Source organism: Aotus nancymaae, unplaced genomic scaffold, assembly GCF_030222135.1.
Source record: "Aotus nancymaae isolate 86718 unplaced genomic scaffold, 86718_ANA_hifiasm-v0.15.2.pri h1tg000122l, whole genome shotgun sequence".
NCBI classification, from domain to species: domain Eukaryota; kingdom Metazoa; phylum Chordata; class Mammalia; order Primates; family Aotidae; genus Aotus; species Aotus nancymaae.
In genome coordinates this window covers 1,075,985-1,093,653 of record NW_026988537.1, presented here as the reverse complement: position 1 = coordinate 1,093,653, position 17,669 = coordinate 1,075,985, and the positions used below count along the sequence as shown (strand labels likewise).

The window sequence follows — 17,669 nt, the reverse complement described above, 5'->3', positions numbered from 1 at the left end:
TCCTCCCACCTCAGCCTCCTGAGCAGCTAGAACTATGGGCACTTGCCACCAAACCTCACCAATTTTTTGTTTTAAGAGACAGTCTTACTATGTCGTCCAGGCTGGTCTGAAACTCCTGGCCTCAAACGATTCTCCTATCTCAGCTTCCCAAAGCACTGGGATTAAGGTGTGAGTCACCTTGCCCAGCTGAAACATTTTTGCTCGTTTTAAGACAGGGTCTTGCTCTCTCCCAGGCTGTAGTACACTGGCTCAATCAAAGCTCACTGCAGCCTCGAACTCCTGGCTGTACTCAAACGATTCCCCCTACCTCAGCCTCTGGAGTAGCTAGGACCACAGGTACATACCACCATGCCCAGCTAATTTAAAAAATTTTTTGTTGCAACAGAATGTTGCCATGTTGCCCAGGCTGGTCTCGAACTCTGGGCTCAAGTGATCCTCCAGCCTTGGCCACTCAAATTGCTGGGATTACAGGTGTGAGCCCCTTCACCCCACCGAAACATTTTTAAAACTGTACTTTTACCTAGGAAAAATTAGCCAAAGAAAGAGTAAACTTTGTTTCTTTTTAAAAAAAAATGTGTAAATCTATGGTTTTTAATGGGACTGAAAGCAAAATATGAATGACAATTATGATTATGTCTGGGTGTTCTGCTGATAGGCTATTGATATTTGGATGACTAATAAAATAAAGACACATATAATTCATAAATTATATGTATCCATAAAATTCCTTTTTGTGTCTTCATTTCAGGCAAGTTTCTATGTTGCTATCATTATTAAGATATCACATAATTTGTATTCTACAGATAGTAATATCAAATTAGGTAATGTTTCTTGGGTCATTGTTATTCTTTTTTTTTTTGGAAGAGATTCGGTTTTGCTTTGTTGCCCAGGCTGGTCTCAAACTCCTGGGCTCAAGTGACCCACCTGCCTCGGCCTTCCAAAGTGCTGGGATTACAGGCGTGAACCACCGATCCCAGCCCATTGTCATTCTTAGTTTTATTATCTTTAATTTGGAGAAATTTTGTTCTGCTGAAGCAAGAGAAACTGGAATTTTAAATGAAATTCTTAAAGCATACTTAGATTTTTTAGAAATGAGCCATGATTTTTACATGTCACATCTAAACAATGTGGTCACATACATCAATCATTCTTTTCACAGAAACTATTACTACATATTTAAATATTGTCATGTAAATCACTGTCACTTTGATTTGCTGCTTTCACTGTCTTGTAGTTGTACCTACATCCATGACAATTTTGGTAAATTCTTCTCCTTTCCAATATTCAATACTGGGAAACAAAGCCAGCAGTGTGTTGCTTGATGGTTCAAATGTCTTTTCAATTAGACTGTACACTAATTTATCAGGTTCAGAAAACAATATAAAATTAGTTTTAAGTTTATTTTTACATAAGTTTTCTTCCTTACAGTTATATAAACTTCTGTTTCCTCATTCTAACTCCCTTGTATTGAATTAGAATGTCACTTTTGTTGGTTTTCATTCAATTCAGAAAAAAATTCTCTAAACAATGTTAATTCTTTTACAATTTCAATTTATTTGAGTTTTTGAAGATTTGTACTTTTTTTTTTTTTTTTGAGACGGAGTCTGGCGCCATCTCCAGGCTGGAGTGCAGTGGTGCAATCCCGGCTCACTGCAACCTCCGCCTCCCGGGTTCGAGTGCTTCTCCTGCCTCAGCCTCCTGAGTAGCTGGGACTACGGGTGTGCATCACCACGCCCAGCTAATTTTTGTATTTTTAGTAGAGACAGGTTTTCACCATGTTGGCCAGGATGGTTTCAACCTGTTGACCTCGTGATCCGCCCGCCTTGGCTGTTCAGAATGCTGAGATTACAGGCATGAGCTACCAATCCTGGCTATATTAACATTATTAAAAGCAAGCTGGTGCGGTGGTTCGTGCCTGTGGTCTCAGCACTTTGGGAGGCCGAGGTGGGCAGATCATGAGGTCAAGAGATCAAGACCATCCTGGCCAACCTGGTGAAACCCTGTCTCTACTAAAAAAAAAAAAAAAAAAAAAAATTCCAAAAGTTAGCTGAGCTTGGTGACGCACACCTGTAGTCACAGCTTCTCGGGAGGCTGAGGCAGAGAATTGCTTGAACCAGGGAGGCAGAGGTTGCAGTGAGCTGAGATCGTGCCATTGCACTCCAGCCTGGCAACAGAGCAAGACTTTGTCTAAAAAAAAAAAAAGAAAAATTATTAAAAGCAATCAAGGCTGGGTGTGGTGGCTCATGCCCATAACCCCAGCACTTTGGGAGACCAAGGCAGAAGGATTGCTTGAGTCCAGGAGTTCGAGACCAGCGTAAGCAACACAGTGAGACCCCGTCTCTATACAAAATAGAAAAAATTAGCCAAGTATGGTGGCGAGTGCCTGTAGCCCCAGCTACTCAGGAGGCTGAGGTGGGAGGATTGCATGAGTTCCCAGGAGGTCGAGGCTGCAGAGAGCCATGATAGTGCCACTGCATTCCAGTCTGGGTGGACAGAGTGAGACCCTGTCTTAAAAAATAAATAAAAAGAGCAAGCAATGCTATATATCAAATAACTAGATAGTACAAACTCAAAAACAATTCATTTTTCTGCCTGGCCCCCTGATTTGCTCTTTACTGGAGCATCTTCTGTTATTTCACTTTACCCTTCTAGAGCATCTCATATCTTGTTTAAACCAAATCTATTTCAACACAATGAATGCCCCTGAAACCAGGAATTAGAACATAAAGACAAGCAAGGAAATGAATATGCTTTCTTCATTACTCATGGCAGGCTACTAGTTATTCAAGAATTCTTTGCATTCCCATTATCAGAAAGACAGGACTTGATAATTTGTTTTTTCTCTCTTAGGTAAAAAACTTTCCATTACTCAAATCTCCCCGCTCTCCAAAGTAGTCTCCATTTCAAATGTCAACTGCAGCACAACTCCAAAATCTTCATGACATTCAAACACAGTTGCCTTTTGTTTTCAGGTCACAGCATGACAGATGAGAAGGAACATATCCTTAGAGCCTGGAAGGTGTTGATTTCCAGGGCAGATGCTTAGAGTTTCTGGTCAGAACTGAGTACCAAGTCCTAAGGGACAAAGTGACAGAGGCAATCATAACTATGCATTGTTCCTTGTTTTTGTTTTTGTTTTGTAGCCATTTGAGACATAGTCTTGCTCTATTGCTCAGGCTGGAGTGCAATGGCACGATCTCGGCTCACTGCAACCTCTACCTCCCGGGTTCAAGCTATTCTCCTGCCTCAGCCTCTCGAGTAGCTGGGATTACAGGCGCCTGCCACCATGCCTGGCTAATTTTTGTATTTTTAGTAGAGACAGGGTTTCGCCATGTTGGCCAGGATGGTCTTAAAAACTCCTGACCTCAGGTGATTCCCCTGCCTCGGCCTCCCAAAGTCGTGGGATTACAGATGTGAGCCACCGTGTCCAGCCTGTAGCCATGTATTCTTTAAATTTACTTTTCTGTATGTTTGTGACATGAAAAGTTTTATAAAGTGCAGGATCAGAGGAAGTTTCCCTTTTGCCTGGGTCAAGGGGAGGTACTTCATGGAAACTTCACACCCCACAAAGATCACAGTGCCTAAGCCCCTCCCTGCTGAACTGCTGTGCTGGACTTTTTTCTCTTTTTTTTAGGCAGGGTTTCGCTCCATCACTCAGGCTGGAGTGCAGTGACACAACCACAGGTCACTGCAGCCTGAACTCCTGAGCCCAAGCACTCCTCTCACCTCAGCCTTTCCAGTAGCTGGGACTACAGGCGTGTACCACCATGCCTGGCTTGTGCTAGACTTTCACTGGCTTCCACTGATCTGTCGTTGATGGCTCAGACTTGATTGGGATAGTGCATGGGGAAAAGAAAGGGGCTCTCAGATTTCTATATAGTAAAAATAGTGGGCTGGGCACAAATAGTGGCACTTTAGGAGGCCAAGGTGAGTGGATTGCTTAAGTCTAGGAGTTCAAGATCATCCTAGGCAATATAGGGAGATCCAATCTCTGTTTTTTTGAGACGGAGTTTCTCTCTCGTTACCCAGGCTGGAGTGCAATGGCGCGATCTCGGCTCACTGCAACCTCCGCCTCCTGGGTTCAAGCAATTCTCCTGCCTCAGCCTCCTGAGTAGCTGGGATTACAGGCACGTGCCACCATGCCCAGCTAATTTTTTGTATTTTTTTAGTAGAGATGGGGTTTCACCATGTTGACCAGGATGGTCTCGATCTCTTGACCTCGTGATCCACCCGCCTCAGCCTCCCAAAGTGCTGGGATTATAGGCGTGAGCCACCGTGCCCGACCAAAAAAATTTTTTTTTTTTTTAATTTGAGTCAGGGTCTCACTTTGTCACCCAGGCTGGAGTGCGGTGATGCGATCTTGGCTCACCACAATCCCTGCCTCCAGGGTTCAAGTGACTCTCCTCCTTAGCCTCCTGAGGGACACCCTGTCTCAAACAAACAAACAAAATAAAGATAAAACTATAGCTGGGAAGCTGATTGTTATCTCTCAGGTCATCAGGCTGAACCTGTAGCATTACAATCTTCCAGAAAATGAAGACTTTCAAAATTCTGATCAGCGTGAACTAAGGGACCTAGTCCTGTTATCGGATTAAAGCTCCTATGAATGGAAATGTGAGGGAAGCCCAGCACACCTAAGGAAGGCAGTTTCAGGACAACTCTGAGAAGTTAAATATCACCTTATCAGACAGCTAATATACAAAAGCCAAAATATTTAAGTGATTCTATAATATTTAGATGGTTTCCTAAATGCGAAGTTTATAACAACTCATAAAAAGTAAGTTGGGGCCAGGCGCGGTTGCTAACGCCTATAATCCCAGCACTTTGGGAGGCCAAGGCGGGCAGATCGCCTGAGGTCAGGAGTTCAAGACAGACCTGACCAACATGGAGAAACCCCATCCTTACTAAAAAGACAAAATAAGCCGGGCATGGTGGCGCATGCCAGTAATCCCAGCTACTTGGGAGGCTGAAGCAGAAGAATTGCTTGAACCTGGGAGGTGGAGGTTGTGGTGAGCTGAGGTCATTCCAGCCTGGGCAACAAGAGTGAAACTCTGTCTCAAAAAAAAAAAAAAAGGTAAGTTGGAATTCCCAAGGATTGCTAAACTTTAGAGGTCAATGCCACTTTAAAAGTGTTTTCATTCACCCTGCTTGTCTATCTATATCTCATATATATATATATAATTGCCACTTGATTGAGGGAGCTGTGACATAAGGACAAAGCAGCAGCTGGCTGGGCATGTGGGAGTGTGTTACAAGTTAGGAATCCTACCTGAGAACTAAAATTATGAGTCTCATCTTTTCTGGAATTATTGGAAGTGACCATGTCTTATTTTGCCAGTTCATCAAGGCTTAAAAATATATGACTAATGACAAAATTTATAAACCCTTTTGAGAATCTGCCTGTTAAATTACACTAATGTCTCTCTCCCTCTCCAGTTATTTGGGTGTAGAAAGAGGACCTAAGACATATACATGAAAGCTTACCAAGTTCTTTGGAAGAAAACGTAAATTATGGATTTTCCCCTTAGCACATAACAATAAAGCCAACTTCTTCAAGGAAATATTGCAAATACAAAGGTGTGATTATATTTGTTATAGACAGCCTCAAAGTGATGCTCATAATGCTCTTAGTCATTCTCATGTTTCCGCATGGGGTCAGCATCTTAGAGAGTCTGTGCTTAAAGGAGTCATCTGAGTGGCACTTGGCATTGACACCATAGCCATCGGATGAGTGTTTGAATATACAGAATGACTCTAGGAGCTCTGATGGAAGACCCAGGACATGTACATTAAAGATACTTGATACAGAGCAAATAACGCCAGAAACCCATACATGATGATTCTCTTTTTCTCAAGTTTCACATTCATATCCTGGTGACTGTACTTTTACACACACACACACACACACACACACACACATATAAAATAGCCCAAACCATTTCTCCTGCCCTCCACTGTTATTGCCCTGGTCCAAGCTACCATCATCATTGCGCGGCTCATTGCATTAACTTCACAGCTCACTCTGCTTTGAACTTTGCTCTCTTACAGGTTATTCTCCACACTGCCTGCCTGGTATTTTGAAAATACAAGTTGGAGCGTGGCATTCCTGTGCGCAAACTCTCCAGTGGCCACGTTCCTCACCACAGCCCACAAAGCCCTACGTGCTCAGGACTCCACCATGTTTGTCTGGCCTCATCTCTTCTCCTTCCACCCTTTCCTCATTCCGTTCCAGATCCTGGCCTGTAGGCACATTTCTAGCTCAGAGCCGCTATACTAGCTGTCCGCTCTGCTTTGACTGCTCAGCATCAGATATTCATCTGGTGTGCTGCTTTACTTCTGTAGGTCTTCTTTTCAGGAAGGCCTTCTGTCATCATTACGTCTAAAATAAATACCCCATCACTCTCTCTTCCCTGTAGCCTGCTTTCTCTCCACCATTTGTCACCACCTAGGAATTACACATTTATTTGTTAATTTGTTTACTGCATCTACCTTCCTTACCCCAAGCAGTCTGTGAAGTCAGGAAGGGGACATTATCTGTTGCAATCACTGCTGTATCCCCAGCGTGCATACCAGAGTTTGGTATAAAATGAATTTAATGGCCGGGCTCAGTGGCTCACACCTGTAAGCCCAGCACTTTGGGAGGCCGAGGTGGGCGGATCATGAGGTCAAGAGATTGAGACCATCCCGGTCAACATCGTGAAACTCCATCTCTACTAAAAGTACAAAAATTAGCTGGACGTGTTGGCACATGCCTGTAGTCCCAACTACTTGGGAGCTGAAACAGAAGAATTGCTTGAACTCGGGAGGCAGAGGTTGCAGTGAACCAAGGTCACGCCATTGCACTCCAGCCTGGGCAACAAGAGCGAAACTCCGTCTCAAAATAAATAAATAAATAAATAAATAAATAAATAAAATGAGTAAATGAAATGAGTATACTCTTATGGCAAGCACATTATAACCTCTCACCATTTACTATAGTTGTTCTATTTATCAATTAGTATGCAACAGGCCAGGCGTGGTGGCTCACGCCTGTAATCCAAGCACTTTGGAGGCCAAGGCAGGCAGATCACCTGAGGTCGGAAGTTCAAGACCAGCCTGACCAACATGGTGAAACCCCGTCTTTATTAAAAAAAAAAAAAAAATTAGTACACAACAATCTACTTGAAAATATAGAGTCTTAAAATAATAACACTTATTTATTTATTTATTTTGAGATAGGATCTCACTCTGTCACCCAGGCTGTAGTACAAGGGTGCCATCGGAGCTCACTGTAGCATTGACCTCCTGGGATCCTCCCACTTTAGCCTCCTGAGTAGTTGGGACTACAGGTGCATGCCACCGTGCCCAGATAATTTTTTAATTTTTTGTAGAGATGGAATCTTGCTATGTCACCCAGGCTGGTCTTAAACTCCTGGACTCAAGCAATCCTCCTACCTCAACCTCCCAAAGTGTTGGGATTACAGGTGTGAGCCATTGCATCTGGTCTGTTAAATTTTTTTGTCAAGACGGAATCTTGCTATGTTGCCCAGGCTGGTCCCGAACTCCTGGGCTCAAGTTTTCCTTCTGTCTCAACCTCCTAAAGTGTTGGGATTACAGATGTGAGCCACTGAGCCTGAGTGTCTAATTTTTTTTTTTTTTCAATGCAGGGTCTCACTCTGTTGTGCAGGCTGGAGTGCAGAGGTGTGATCTCGGCTCACTGCAACTTCCTCCTCCAGGGTTCAAGCAATTCTCCTGCCTCTGCCTCCGCCTCCCTAGTAGCTGGGATTACAGGCACACCATCATGCCCAGCTAATTTTTGTGGGGCTTTTTTCCTGTTGTTTTGCTTTGTTTTGTTTTTGAGACACAGTCTTACTCTGTCACCCGGGCTAGAGTGCAGTGGCATGATCTCAGCTCACTGCAATCTCTGCCTTCCAGGTTCAAGTGATTCTCCTGCCTTAGCCTCCTGAGTAGTTGGGATTACAGGTACCCACCACAACGCCAAGCTATTTTTTGTAATTTTAGTAGAGAGGGGCTTTCATGCTTTTGGCCAGGCTGGTCTTGAACTCCTGACCTCAAGTGATCCTCCCACATCAGCCTCCCAAAGTGCTGGGATTATAGGTGTGAGCCACTGCACCCAGCTTAATTTTTGTGTATTTTTATTAGAGAAAGGGTTTCGCCATGATGGCCAGGCTGGTCTCGAACCCTTGACCTCAGGTAATATGCCCTCAGCCTTCCAAAGTGCTAGGATTACAGGCATGAGGTATCCCGCCCTGCCTCTAATTTTATTTAAGTTATTTTTGTTTGTTTGTTTGTTTGTTTGAGACAGTCTTGCTCTGCTGCCCAGGCTGGAGTGCGATGGCACGATCTCGGCTCACTGCAACCTCCGCCTTCCGGGTTCAAGCAATTCTCCTGCCTCAGCCTCCTGAGTAGCTGAGAGTACAGGCGTGAGCCACCATGCCCAGCTAATTTTTCTGTATTTTTAGTAGAGATGGGGTTACACCAAGTTGGCCAAGATGGTCTCGTTCTCCTGACCTTGTGATCAACCCTCCTCAACCTCCCTAAGTGCTGGGATTACAGGCGTGAGCCACCGCGCCCGGCCCAGGCTGGTCTTGAACTCCTGACCTTGTGATCCGCCCGCCTCGGTCTCCCAAAGCGCTGGGATTACAGGCGTGAGCCACCGCGCCCGGCCTAGGTGGGTTTTTTTTTTTTTGTTGTTGTTGTTGTTGTTCGTTTGTTTGTTTTTGACAAATACTGGTTTGCGGTTGATTAAGGGTAATTTATTTGGTCTTGCCTGCAGTGCTTCTATTCACCAGAAGGTGGAGCGTGGCCAGCAAGCTGCCGGAAGATCAAGCTGTATTTCTAGAGGCGGAAAGAAAATTGGAAATGAACACATGACATAGGCAAAGAAGTAGTTCTTTCCTTCCAAGTATACCTGAACAAGGGTGCAGCTACTGGCCACTGGCCTAAAATTTGGGAAGGGGAGGAGGATATTGGTGAAAGCTTGGGAGAAGCTTGCCAAGATTCATCTGTTTCCAGTAACAGAGGGGCAGGAACAGGTGAGTTTGAGTGTGTGTGTTTGTGGATGTTTGGGGTGATGCCTCAGAGAGAGAAGGTGGCTAAATGACAGGATCATTAGATGTCAGTAAGTGACTTCGCAATTCAAAGTGTCGTTATCCTAAAACTAGGCAGTAAGCACAGGACTTCATGGGTTTTACACAGGTCGCATTCATGTGCACTTCTGAGTTTAGTCCAAAAACGTGGGATACCCTATATGTGTTCCACAACTGTTTTTTGCATTTTATCTTCTGTAGTACACAAATGGCCATTCTCCCTTCAGCTATGAAATCCGTTTTACCTCCTGGAACCACTACCTCCTAATTCTTGCTGCTCTCTTTAATCAATGATTCCCTGCTACTAGTCTTTGGTTGAGACAAAGACCAGGCTTGAGTGGGGACTCCTTTTTTCAAGAATGTCTGAGGCTATCAGTAGTAGTGAATTTATATATTCTCAATACCAAAAGGGGCTGAAACAATTTTAGGATGGCTTCAAGTTTGAAACCAACAAGTCAGAAAGACTCCAGACCATTTCAGCACCCAGGGCTACGGGTGGCACTAAAGGAGAGAATGGGCTTTACCATCCACACGGTCATTGATCAGATGATTAGTGTTTTCTCAATTTCTGTAAAGGGCTATGCACCTATATTTTCAAGACCTGTTCCCTCACACTACTTTTCCACCTAGAAAGCTGCTGTATGCTGCGCTATGTAAAAATCCTAAAGCTGTCCTTGGATGGTTATCTGCAATAAGCCACAACATTTGGCTTCTTGGATTCATTGTTACAGTTTTACCTTCAGTTTTTTGAGTAGGTGTGATTGAGATTCTTTGAACTTTGCCCAATTTTAAGTATAACACAGCTAGTGTAGTTGCAGCATTTACATTGGAAGAACAGGTTCTGATCAGCGTTAGTGTGGGCACGAGTGGGTGCAGTTTTAACTCCATACTATACTAGAATGTTTGCCTTTAGATCACCATGTGTACTTTCTTTGGTCATTTATTACTGAAGTGATCATTAAACCATGGTGTCATCCCCATCATAGGTGAAGAAAAGGCCCAGGCAAAAAAAATCTCTGGATGGCTCTCTACTTTAAAACCACCCAATTTAGAATAATTTTTCATTCACCAAAAGTAGACACTTAACATGACTTCCTACAGGAGACTTTAAATTTTACAGTCACCATTACTTACATACTTTTTGAAGAATATAGAACAAGTCCTCTTTCCCAGAACAAAATAAACTTTTTTTCATAATAGGATAGCTATACTTTTCTTTTTCTACTAGAATCCTCTGTTTGCTGGAGGAAATACTTGAATAAGACACTGCTGTGGAGGGTGAGGCCTCAAGGACATGCTGAAGCATCAGGCTGGATAAACTGCTATGCAGAAAGCCAGGTGAAGAATTTGCTTTGCACACCTGTAGTCCTAGCATTCTGGGAGACTGAAGTAGGAGGATCACACGGCTGCACTCCAGCCTGGGTGACAGAGTGAGATCTCATCTCTCTAAAAACAAAACAAAATAAAACAAAAAACCTGGCCAACATAGCAAGACTCCTTTCTCCATCGGGTGACCAGGGCAGGGGGGATGAATTTGCTTTGCTTCTAAAAGGAAGTCATATGAATCGATGGGGAAAGGAAAGAGAAGAGAATGAAGCCACCGTGATGGCTTTCTATGAATTTACCGTTCTCCATGATCCCATTACCTTCAGTGAAGTTTACTAAAATCTGCAAAATGTTGGTAGAAGTGAATTTCCTGTGAAAAGTCATGAAGGGCTAAATTCTGGGCTGGCATTAATGAAAGAGAACAAAATCAGCAAGCCATAAAATATGAGCTGAAGGCAGAAATGACCATGAAATTATAAGTCACTGGGAATTAACAAAAATCCTGGTTAGGACATTGGATTTCACAGAACTCAGAAACCAAAAGATGGAGGGGAATTTAACTACTTTTCTGAAAGGAAAGAGATTCCCTAGTTGACATCTGAAATAATTCTCAAAGAGAATTCTTTTGGGAAGGTAAAGCACTGCCTAACACAAATCTTCAGGCCTGAAAGTTCATATTACAAGGAAGTGTAACTAGTTTCTGACTTTATAATTTAGAAATTTAAAACTCATATAATAAGAATTAGTAGCCAGGCACGGTGGCTCACGTCTGCGGTCCCAGCACTTGGGAGGCCAAGGCAGGCAGATCACTTGAGCCTAGGAGTTCAAGGCCAGCTTGAGCAACATGGTGAAACCTCATCTTTATATACACAAATACACACATACATGTAAGGCCGGTCGCCTCTCTGGGAGCTCGGACACGCCCACTCCCCCTCCCTCTCCGGGAGCCCGGACATGCCCCATCCGTGCCTGGAAACCACATCATTACTCCACGCCCACTTCTGCACTTGGCACCTAGCCATCCGTTGAAGAACCTCGTCAAAATGCAAAAGAAGTCCAATCAGAACACCTCCACTCCCTATAAAACCCCCGTCTGAGAGGAGCCCGTGCGACTTCTCCGGCCCCTCCTGTCGGACCGCAGAACCTCGTCCGGGAGCTGAATAAATTCGCATTGGATCTTCTTGTGCTGGCCTCAGTTTCCTCATTTTAAACTCGGCAATAACCCTTACAATATACACTCTCTGTCTCTCAATCTCTCTCTCTCTCTCTCAAACTGAGAATGTGTGCCTTAGAAGGTGATACCTGTTTCTGCCCCTCCGTTATTGGAAACAGAGGAATCTTGACAAGCTTCTCCCAGGCTTTCACCTATATCCTTCTTCCCTTCCCAAATTTTAGGCCAGTAAAATTGTGTATTTATATACCAAAAAAAAAAAAAAAAAAATTAGCTCTGTGTGGTGGCATGTTCTTGTAGTCCCAGCTACTTGGGAGGCTTAGGTAGTAGGATCAATTGAGCCTAGGAGGTAGAGGCTTCAGTGAGCTGTGATCACACCACTGCACTCCAGCCTAGGTGACAGAGTGAGACCTCATCTCAAAAAACAAAAAACGAAAAAATCCCCAAAACAAACAAACAAATCCAGAATTGACTTTTCCATATTACCTTCAAGAGTCTACTGGTTGTGGCCAGGCACGGTGGCCCACACCTGTAATCTCAACACTCTGAGATTACAGGAAGGCTGAGGCAGGTGGATCACCTGAGGTCAGGAGTTCAAGACCAGCCTGGCCAACGTGGCAAAACCCTGTCTCTGCTAAAAATACAAAAATTAGCTGAGCATGATGGCAGGTGCCTGTAATCCCAATTACTCAGGAGGCTGAGGTTGCAGTGAGCCGAGAGATCACGCCATTGCACTCCAGCCTGGGCAATGAGAGCAAAACTCTGCCTAAAAAAAAAAATATATATATATATATATATATATATATATACTGGTTGTATTTTTAGAAACATTCTCCATCCTCAAAACTTTGCAGAAATATGTCTCATTTTAAACTAGTTAACTGTTAGAAAATGAGACTTAAGACTGAAATTTCTATATACTTGAGTAAACTTTGGGAAATCTCCCCGGAAGTAACTTATGTCATTTTCCTGCTGTATCCCTCTGCGTCCTCTTTCTTTGGGATGAATGTTAGCTGTACCTGTTAAGGCCTGAGTTTGAGAGTCAGCAGGCTCAAGGTTTCTGCGTGGCTCCAACATTTACTAACCTCCCTGAGCCCTCAAGTTTTTTACCTATAAGATGGCAGGGATAGTACTACCTCCCAGAATCATTGTGAGGATTAAACAAACACTCAATATTCATTCTTAGTAGTAGTATTGATGGAAATACTCTGTCTTAACCCATTTTCTGCTGCTATGACAAAATACCACAGATTGGATAATTTATAAAGAACAGAAGTTGGCCTGGCTCGTTGGCTCACACCTGTAATCCCAGCACTTTGGGAAGCAAGGTGGGTGGATCATGAGATCAGGAATTCAAGACCAGCTTGGCCAAGATGGTGAAACCCCATCTCTACTAAAAATACAAAAATTAGCCGGGTGTGGTGGTGGGTGCCTGTAATCCCAGCTACTCAGGAGGCTGAGGCAGAGAATTGCTTGAATCTAGGAGGCAGAGGTTGCAGTGAGTTGAGATTGTGCCACTGCACTCCAGCCTGAGCGACAGAAGAAACTTAATCTCAAAAAAAAAAAAAAAAAAAAAAAAAGCCAGGCCTGGTGGCTTACGCTGTAATCACAGCACTTTGGGAGGCCGAGGCAAGTGGATCACGGGGTCAGGAGATCGAGACCATCCTGGCTAACATGGCGAAACTCCATCTTTAAAAAAACAAAAACAAAAACAAAAACAAAAAAAAAACAGAAGTTTCTGTGGCTCACAGTTTTGGAGACTGAGAAGTCCATCAGCATAGTCTAGTGTTTGGTTAGGATAATTTATGGTGGAAAGTGGAAGGCAAGTGAGCATGTGAGATGGAGAGAAAAGAAAGCCAAACTCCCACAATAACTAACCCACGACCACAATAACAACTGTAATTTAGGTTGAGCATGGTGGCTCACACCCGTAATCCAAGCACTTTGGGAGGCTCAAGCAGGAGGATCACTTGAGCCCAGGAGTTTGAAACCAGCCTGGGCAAAACAGGGAAATCCTGTCTCTACAAAAAATAAAAAAATTAGGCCAGACACAGTGGCTCATGCCTGTAATCCCAGTTCTTTGGGAGGCCAAGGTGAACAGATCACTTGAGGCTAGGAGTTTAAGACCAGCCTGGCCAAAAGGTGACACCCCATCTCTACTTAAAAAAAAAAAAAAACAAGAATTAGCCAGGTGGGCGCCTGTTGTCCCAATTATGCAGGAGGCTGAGGCATGAGAATCCCTTGATCCCTGGAGGCGGAGATTACAGTGAACCAAGATGATGCCATTGCACACCAGCCTTGGCAACAGAGTGAGACTCTGTCTGAAAAAAAAAAAAAAGCCAGGCATAGTGGCATGTACCTGTGGTCCCAGCTACATAAGAAGGTGAAGAAGGAGGAACACTTGAGCCCAGGAGGTCGAGGCTACAATAAGTCGTGTTCACACCACTGTACTCCAGCCTAGGTAACAGAATGAGATTGTGTCTCAAAAAAACCGAAAAACCCAAAACATTAACTTATTCAGGAGGGCAGAGCCCTCATGACCTAGTCACCACTTTTTTTTTTTTTTTGAGATGGAGTCTCACTCTGTCACCCAGGCTGGAGTGCAGTGGCTCAATCTCGGCTCACTGCAACCTCTGCCTCCTGGGATCAAGCTATTTTCCTGCCTCAGCCTCCTGAGTAGCTGGGACTACAGGTGTGTGCCACCACACCCAGTTAATTTTTTTGTATTTTTAGTAGAGACGGGTTTTACCATGTTAGCCAGGATGGTCTCGGACTCCTGACCTCATGATTGACCCACTTTGGCCTCCCAAAGTTCTGAGATGATAGGCATGAGCCACCATGCCCAGCCAGTCACTTCTTTTAAAAGAAATACAATTGGCATACAATAATTATACTTATTTATGGGGTACAATATAATGTTTAGATACATATATAAATTATTTAGTGATCAAATTGAAGTAGTTACCATATTCATCACCTCAAACATTTATCATTTTTTTGTGATGAGACTATTTTAAAATGTTTTCTAGCTGTTTTGAGATGTATATTATTGTTAACTCTAGTCATCCTACTACACAATAGACCATCAGAACTTATTTCTCCTATCTAACTGTGGCTTTGTACTTATCAACCAATCTCTCACCATCCCCTCCTCCTTCTTCCTCTCTCCCTCCACTGGCAACCATTATTTTACTCTGTACTTGTATGAGAAAAACTTCTTAGGTTCTATATGAGATCATGTGGTAAAGGTATCTCTTTGACATACTGATTTTCTTTCCTTTGGATATATATCCAGTAGTGGGATTGCTGGATCATATGGTAGTTTTACCAGCAGTGTGTAAGGGTAACATTTTCACCATAACCTTTTCAATACTTATCTTTTTATTTTTTGATAGTAGCCATTTTTACTGGACTGAGATAATATTTCATGGAGTTTTGACTTGCATTTCCCTGATGATTAATAATGTTGAGCATTTTTCACATATATGCTGGCCATTTGCATGTCTTTTGAGAAATGTCTGTTCAGGTTTTTTGCCCATTTTGAAATCAGATGATTTGTTCGTTGTTTGTTGTTGTTGTTGCTGAGTTCTTTGAGTTCCTTACATATTCCGGTATTACCCCTTATGAGATGAAGCTAACTAGCGTAGTTTCCCATTCTGAAGGTTATCTTTGCTCTGTTGATTTCTTTCTTTCTTTTTTTTTTAAATTGAGATGAAGCCTCTGCTTTGTAGTGGCAAAAAAAAATACAAGAGATGAAGTCTCACTCTGTTGCCCAGGCTGGAGTACAGTGGCATGATCTTGACTCACTGCAACCTCTGCCTCCCTGGCTCAAGTGATTTTCCTGTCTCAGCCTCCCCAGTAGCTGGGAATACAGGCACCCACTACCACACCCGGCTAATTTTTGTATTTTTAGTAGAGACAAGGTTTCACCATATTGGTCGGGCTGGACTCGAATTCCTGACCTCAGGTGACCTACTTACGTCGGCCTCCCAAAGTGCTGGGATTACAGACGTGAGCCACTGTGCCCAGCCTGTTGATTGTTCCTTTTGCTGTGCAGAAGCTTTTGAGTTTGATGTAATCCCATTTGTCTACATTAGCTTTTGTTGTCTGTGCTTTTGAGGTTTTATACAAAAAAAAAAAAAAAAAAAAAATCCTTGCCTAGACCACATATCACAGAGCTTCCCCCCTGTGTTTTCTTCTAGTACTTTGTCATTTTGAGTCTTACATTTAAGTCTGTAATCCATTTTGAGTTAATTTTTGCCTATGGTGAGAGAGAAAGGTCTAGTTTCATTCTTCTGCATGTGGATAGCCAGTTTTCCCAGCACCTTTTATTGAAGAAACCATTCCTTCTCTAGTTTGTGTGCTGGGCACCTTTGTTAAAAATCAGTTGACTGTAGATGCATATTTCTGGGGTTTCAGTTTTGCTCCATTGGGCTATTTGTTTTTATGCCAATACTATGTAGGTTGTTGGGGTTCAAGAGGTTCTTGAAAATGCCAAAGGAGTAGAAAGCTTCTTCCAAGAGATAACAGAAAACTTCTCAAATCTAGAGAAAGATAAAAACATCTTACAGGAAGGTAAAAAAATCACTAACCAGATTCAATCTAAGTAAGTCTAACCCAAGATATATGATAATCAAGCTCTCAAAAGTCAAAGAGAGGATTCTAATCACTTCTTAAAGGTCCCACCTCTTAATACTGTAATAATGATAATTAAATTTCATTTAAAAAATATTTATTTTAAAGGGAAGCTGACAAATTTATTTTTTTTATTTATTCACTTTTCTTGACAGTCTTGCATTGCCCAGGCTGGAGTGCAGTGGAGTGATCTCAGCTCACTGCAGCCTTGACCTCCCAGGCTCAAGCAATCATCCCACCTCAGCCTTCCAAGTAGCTGGGACTACAGGTGTGTGCTACCACACCCTGCAAATTTATGTATTTTTTGTAGGGATAGGTTTTTGCCATGTTGCCTAGGCTGGTCTCAAACTCCTGGGCCCAAGTGATCTGCCTGCCTTGGCCTCCCAAAGTGCTGAGATTACAGACACGACCCACCATGCCCAGCTGAGAATTGAATTTCACCATGAATTTTGAAAGTGACATTCAAACCACAGCAACATATAAACCTAAATCCTACCCTATTATTTCACTATCATCTTGGTTTCAGGCTTATCTCTTGAAATGGATATGGGGAAAGTGTCAGTACTTGAACACAAAGAGAGTTTCTTCTGAACAGGGCTAGACATAAACAAGGCAGGCAGTGATAGCAGGGAATTTCTCACAACAACCTCAGCTGGAAGGTTTTATGACTACTAAACGCCTCCTTGGCTAGTGCCTAATATTCCATAATTAGAAATCTAGTCATCTAAATGAAGGTTTTACTGAAGTGTAAACGTAAATGCTGCTAGGAAAGATAACCTTGGAATGAATAATTAGTCACACCGTGGAATGAATAATTTTAAACATTCTTTTCCTAAGAGGAAAGGCTTCGAATGAAATTAGGAAGGAGAAAGTATGGGACAATGGGCTTCTGATAATGATAAAAAGAGAAAAAAACAAATAGAAAAATAAAGAGGGTCCCAAAGGCAAACTTGAAGGATTTAGTGATTAAAATGTTAGGAATTAAAAGAGTCCGTCTTCAAAATCTTAACAGCATGGTAGATGATGAATCTAGGCAATGTTAGATAAGTCGAAAGGGAGAGTGGAAACTTCCATCTGTGGGTGCTGTGGTTAGGCTTGCCTTCCTGCCTTCCATTCTTACGTTGCTTAACCATCCTGTTGCAATTCGTCTGGGCTAATTTCTCTGGAAGCTCCTGTGGTCTTACAGGCTGAGAACTGGAACTAAGAATCAGTGTGTCGGCTGCTCTCGGGCTGTGGCTCTCAGCTTCGATGCAGTTAGCACAGGAGACCTACTAGATACAAAGAACTTCCTAGAACACAAATTTCTCAGGAATTAGACAGACTTAAGTTTGAGTACTGACTCAATGCCTCACTCATTGTGTGACTTTAAGCAAATTGCTTACCTACTCTAACCCTCAGTTTCCCTATCTGTGCAATGGGATTAATAATACTACTTACCTGTTGGGTTT

General features: G+C 42.9%; 1 long non-coding RNA gene across 1 annotated transcript in view; it reads right to left on the bottom strand.

Annotated features, from left to right (window-relative positions):
- Positions 1 to 14,466: 14,466 nt before the first annotated feature.
- LOC110567733 (uncharacterized) overlaps positions 14,467 to 17,669 on the bottom strand; it is a 29,358-nt gene continuing 26,155 nt past the window's right edge. Inside the window, exon 5 of the long non-coding RNA XR_002478083.2 lies at positions 14,467 to 16,130. This is a non-coding gene — a long non-coding RNA (uncharacterized LOC110567733). The remainder of the gene's footprint in view (positions 16,131 to 17,669) is intronic.